The sequence below is a fragment of the Falco rusticolus genome, chromosome 5, assembly GCF_015220075.1.
Source record: "Falco rusticolus isolate bFalRus1 chromosome 5, bFalRus1.pri, whole genome shotgun sequence".
Lineage (NCBI taxonomy): Eukaryota > Metazoa > Chordata > Aves > Falconiformes > Falconidae > Falco > Falco rusticolus.
Window position 1 is genome coordinate 82,837,362 of NC_051191.1, and position 6,608 is coordinate 82,843,969.

Consider the following 6,608-nt stretch of genomic DNA (forward strand, 5'->3'; position numbering starts at 1 on the left):
TCTACTTTTTATTTTAGAGGAAAAATTATGCTCTGTAGAAATGCCAGTGAGTTGTATTAATCTGAAATCAAAAGTTTTGCCTTTTTAAGAATGAATGTTTTTTAGTTTAAACCTAGCATTTGATCATTTTGTTTAAACTGACTCTCTATAGGAAAATCAATGTGAGGGGTCATTCATTGATATGCTACTAATTTTATACTATTATAACCCCTCTGAAATAATGAAGTTGTGAAACAATGCCCCTGGGTTTCCTCCCCAAATGGCACTATTTAGGAAGTATATCTGAATGCATAGGTGAATGTTTGATGTCGGTACTATTTGGGAAGGTTATTTAGCAAGTGTAGTTAGGAACTATACAAGGACCAAGAGGCTTTGATTCTTCTGGACCAACCTCCGCAGCTTCCACTTCCAGTCATGACAGGGTAGCACAGTTGTTTCCCAGATCTGACCTGCAGATTGGTAGAAACAGCTGGAGCTCTTTCTTGAAAGGAAAATCTTGCAAGGCTTTCAGGGCTTGATAGAAAAGCTAAAAATTCTTTTCCATCATGATCTTATTTGCCTATCAACTTCTTTTTGCCCATGACTTTTCAACATATCTAGGGCTTCGTTTCATCTGTGCACCCCACTTGATTTAAATCAGTTTATCTGGTCCATGTCCAAATCCTGCTTCTCATGTGATTCCTCTTTAGTTTGCGAGTCCAGGAATAACCATATTTTCTGTTCTTGGAATAGTCCTAAGAACAGATTGATGCTTTGGAAAAACCTGTTTGAGCACTGATTTCTAGGCTGTCCGTTGTTTTCCCAGTTGATGATGTGGCTAAGGTCCTGGTGGCTTTGTACAGTCAAAGAGCTGTTTGGAAGATCCCCATTTACCCAAATTCTATTTGAATTTGGTTGTGGATCCTTGCTCAGACATTAGGAATTATCTCCCAAGGTTATGGTAATTATGTCCTTAGCTACGCAATGCCTTAGTTTCCTACGATGTAAAATTGCATTCATGATTCTTACCTAGCTTTTGAGCCCTTTTAGAACTGAACACCACTATTAATTTGTTTTTCTTGTTTGCTAGGAGAAATACCAGATCCTAACCTCAAATACTGTGTTCAGTTTTGGGCCCCTCACTACAAGAAAGATACTGAGATGCTGGAGCGTGTCCAAAGTGGAGCTGGTGAAGGACCGGGAGCACGAGTCTTCTTATGCCGAGCAGCTGAGGGAACTGGGGTTATTTAGTCTGGAGAGGAGGGAGGAGGCTCAGGGGAGACCTTATTGCTCTCAACAACTACCTGAAAGGGTTGCAGGCAGGTGGGGGTTTGTCTCTTTTCCCAGATAACAGGCAACAGGACAAGAGGAAACAGCCTCAAATTGCACCAGCAGAGGTTTAGATTGGATGTTAGGAAAAATTTCTTCACTGAAAGGGTAGTCAAATATTGGAGCAGGCTGCCCAGGGATGTGGTGGAATCACCATCTCTGGAAGTGTTTAAAAAACATGTAGATGTGGTGCTTAGTGACATGGTTTAGTGGCGGACTTGGCAGTCCTGGGTTAATGGTTGGATTCAATGATCTTAAGGGTCTTTTCCAACCTAAATGATTCTTCTATTCTAAAGAGCCAACTTCCTAGCAAATAATTTAAATGCTTTAAATGTTAGAAAGTTGACTTTATAATATAAAGCTTTTGCTTTTGCAGTCTTCTGTGGAAGATACATTCTAAAGAAGTCAGAAACTGTGCAACTGGCTTTTTCTTTTCTAGCAGATTTGGGCTAATTGGTTGATCTGATGGGATCTTAGCCCAAGTAAATGTATGCAAAACCTTAATCACCCATTCCCTTTGCACTGATTTTGCAACAGTCTTGTTGACATAGTTCATATGCTTTCTTACAGCAAATAGAGCAGGAGTGATTTAAGAAGTTTTCTCACAACTCCACTCGACTTTGTTCTTTAGAGGCTTTTCTGTTCACCTTCCCTGCTCCAGCCCGCAGTGGCATTTGACCTCCTCCATGGCACCGGCCAGGCCTGTATGCGTGCCACAGCACAGGGCTGGAGACGGTGTTCAGTTCATCGTTCCCTTCCATCCTTTGGCTCACTGAGAACAGGATTGAAGTGCAGGAGGAGCACAGTAAACAGTATAAAGAGTAGAGTTAATCTAAACTAATTTTAGGGATATAAAAATTTGGGATAGCTAGTCTACATTCTTCTCAAGCCAAGCCAATAAAAAGCCAGGGCCACTTCCACAGGGAAATTTGTTTACCTTGAATATTTAAACTAAGATGGAATGAATCCTCTTCCCACTCCAGAATGCCTGTTCCTTTGCATGGGAAGTTCTTTCATTTCCTTTATCTCTAATACTATTCTACTTCGTAGAGATGTTGCCAAACAATAAATTTGTAGTTAATGTTTTGCCTATGTGATGATCACAGACAGTGATCACATCCACAAGGAATTTATCTACCATTGCACTAAGCTTAATTTAATTAAATATCTTTCAGAAACGGGATTTCTTTTATATTAATTACAAAACCTGTAAATATTTTCTCCAAATTTAATAAAAGTGCTTGCTAATTTGTAGTTGAAACATTTAAAATATTGCTTTTTACTTCAGTGTATCATGACTGAAACTTAGTAGTAATCCTGAGAGCTTTTTCTTGCTTTCAGAGTATTGTTGAGAAATGTAGGAGAAAACTTTATACAGTTTCTTGTGTTGCCAAACATTGGTCCGTCCTCTTCAGGTATGAGAAAAGAGTCATCCTGAAGATTGTTTTTATTCCTGCATGACTTAGCACAGCAAATTTGTATATGCTTACAAGAATGCAATAAGATGAAATGAGGAGAATGGACAGCATTACAAAGAAGAAAAACAAGTCAAAGAAAATTAAGTAAAGGACATTCTTCTTGATGGGGGACAGCTGACTGCATGGTCAGCTCTGTCCTTCACTCCTTTCTATGTAAACTGTCCTGGGACTGTCCGTAGTTTTTCAACAAGAATCAAAACCTAAGAGGGATGGCCCAGAGGGTTGTGGAGCTATATAAAGCTGTATTTTAAATCTTCAACTTCAAAGAATGTCTGCACTACAACAACCCAGAGGGAATGCAGTGTGCAGCTTTCTGTCAGGTCCCCCACCTCGTATACCTAGCGCAGCTGGTGGAAGGAAGAGTACTGAGTGCTATCAGCAAGCGCCAGTGGGGATCACAGTACCTCCTCATCTGCATAGTACATAAACGTGAAACCCACGGTGGATTGCACGGATCATTTCCAGTATGACAAATCTATATTTTCAGTTAGAATATCCGCCACACACTACGTCAGTTAAATCCCTTCTTGTGAACCTTGGTGAAAATTGCTCAAAAATGCTTAATTTACCTATGGGAGAGAAGAGTTGGAGTGTTAACTACCTGTATGTCCTCACACATGGTTGTTTGTCTGCATATGTTTGCGTGGGAATGGTTGAACTTAAATACAATTAATGCGTGTTTGTTTAATTTGTATTCCAGCACAAGGCATCTCCATGCATTCCCAGGGCTGAACCTGCCCTGCTGGTGTGGCAGTCTCTGGTTATTTGGCTAGAGAATGAGAAGGTTCTCTTGTACGTGAGGTATAATACTGGGGAGGATTTTTGTTGACTAGAGAATTGCCAAGCTGGTAAGAATGGAAAAGTGGGAGTGATGTGCCTTTTAGGATGGTGCACCTCATCAATTATATTAGACAAGGGCACTACGTGGACCACCGTGAAAGCAAAAGAACAGCTGTTCGTCCTTTGACCACACTGTGAAAAGTGGTGCTTGTTCCAGGAGGATCAGTAAAAGTGGCAGCCTTCTAAAATAGCTTCTGTGGGTGAGCATGTCTTTCTTCTTTGAAAGCCCTGCTTTCTGAGTGAAAGTAGAACTATTCTGGGTTGTCAACAGATTTAAGACCAGCCGAGAACATGCCATTCCTTGGCTGTATGAAGGAGGAAAGCACATCGTATTTTCAGTTTTAGATATTCCCCTAAGATGGTGGAGGGATAGGGACACCTCCACCAGTGCTCCATCACACATGCACAACACCCAAAAGAGGAAAAGGAAAGACAGGGCGGCAGCTGAGCTCTGCCTCACTATCCACATCAAAAGGAAAGCCTCGTTATCTCACAGGGCAGAAGAGCTCTGCACTGATGCCTACAAGAACACACACCAAGGTGCTTTAGTGTAGTCCTCAGTAAATGACACATCATGTCCAGTGAGAAATCAACCCTTGAGGTTCTGATATATTTTCATTCTCCAGGCTGGCAATCTTGGTGAACGGATTTTACTCACTGTATAGCAAGGTCTCTGCGGCAAATTTTGAAAAAATACAAGTTCAAGTGTTTTTGGTTTCGCAAGCACATGAGCTCAGTGAGAAAGAACAGACTGAGACAGCAAGGAGAACAGCCAATCCTGTTATATTTGTCTTTCTTATTACTGACTTGCCATGATAAATATGGAAAATTATATTTGGCTAGAAGGAGGCTGAGAAAGGGAACAGATGGCCACCAAAAGAATACTAGAGCAGCTAATAGTCACTGGCATATTTCCGGGATAAAAATTTAAATCTGAAGCCAAGCAGAAGCGTTACCCATTTTTTTTCTGATCAGGGTACTGTGTATGAAACTGATCCTGCTATGCTCTGACTAGATGAAGGTGGGCTTCCTGAAATGCATTCACCGTATGGAATAAACAACCTCTATCCTGCAGTTAACGGCTCTTGCAGTTATGCTGACAGAGATAGTTGACAAGGTGGGGAAAATGTTTATGTTCCTACTGTATTTTGAGTGAGTGACAGTGCATTTGCTATGGCTTTTTGATATATTGCATGATTTAACACCTACATTGCATTCTCTCTATGTATTCTGCAGGGTTTATTCAGCTTTGAGGACAGAGAATAGAGTGCCCATTTAAATGAGGAGACAAGGGAGTCTATATTTTATATAGTTGTGTATTTTAATATTTTCTGAAATTTTGATGCATCTCTGATTTCTGTGGTCAAATGGGTACAGAGAAAAATAATTTGACATTCTGGGAATTATGGTAATGTGTAACAATTTCTGATTTTGCAGGATGCTGTATTCTCAGTACGTAAAACTCCTTATGACTGCAGACTAGGTAGTGAATGAGGATATTTTTCTGCTTCTTGAGTGATAATTGGAATTAGCAAGGTAATACATGATTTGAAGGGCTGGAATAGCAGGACATGATAGTTTGGGATTGAAATGCAATATTGGAGCTGTAGGACAGGCTGTGTGCTTTAGGAGCAGGACAGCCAGGAGTGAAATGGAGAGGAATAGTAAGAGTTGCTGCAGTTTTTCATTAGAGTGCATCTGCCAGAATTAAACGAGTCACAACAGCTCAGCTGTAGGTCCTGCACTAGATTGTACAGGATTTTGCTAGACCAGCAGTTGATGGGTCATCTGGATCAAAAACATCAAATAAGACACTGTGGACTAACTGATCAATCCACCTGCTCCTCATTCAGCCACCAGCAGGACTGTTGTAGGCACAGGTAATTTTTTTCCACGGGTAGAAGAATATGCTGTTTACCTGTTATGGGGGAATGTTATGAGGGTTGATCAGTTACTGATTTTAAGGTGGTTTGAATAAATTGCCCAAAGAGCACTGAAGAACTATAAACCCTTTATAAATAGGTTTTGAGAAAGAGAGACAAAGAGAATCACAAATTTCTGTGATTAAAAAAAGGCATGGCCATGGGCTGATGGACTGGTTTTACTTTTGCAGTGTAAAAGGAGAAATGCCCACCTCAAAATCTTGTTAATCTTTCCCCAGTGAATGGAAATCAAACGAATTCCAAATTCTGGCAGGACATCTTGGAGCTCACCCACCTTCTTCCTTAGCTCTTGCTGAGTTTTAAAGTCATTTTGTGATTTGTTCATGCTCTGTTAGTAAATACAATGTATTTTGAAATGCATGTGTAGTAATACAGGCATCACTGCGTAGCCTTTTAAAAATATTGCTAAGAAATAAAATGTCATTTTGGAGTGAAGACTCTGCAGTCTGTACAGGTAAATGAAGTCCACTGTTTCTTGGATTTTCAGTGATAATTGTATCTGTCTAAAATCCTGGCTTTATGTTGACTTGTAGTTAGAAAAGCACAATGTAGTTAAGAAACTGTCTTTAAATGGAGTGTAATGTTTTCATCAGCTCCAGATACTAAAAAATAATGCTAGCTGGGAGTGAAGTGTAGCTAAAGTGTGGGGGAAAGTATAACATGCACTAAAACTAATAGTCTTATTAAGAGCTGGGTTGATACATCTCGTAGAGTTATGAATGTGGATCCCAGACTCACCTTCACAACAAACGTGATTCTCCTTTGATCTGCAGGTTATGTAGTTTGCATGTGAAGTGTTTGTCTGTGAAAATGCTCTGGCACTGGGGCTTCCATAGTTCATCTATGGAAATTCACACGGAAGGACAGTGACCACAAGGATATTTGGTGCGCTGAGCAAAGTATATCATGCTTTGTAGGATACAGTAATACACTGGTTCTCTTCTGGGGGCATTTGCTGTGGTGGCCCTGGGGCTGTTTTGCATTTACAGCACACAATCCCTTACCCTTGGCCAGCTGATCTCCAGTTCCAAAGATGGCT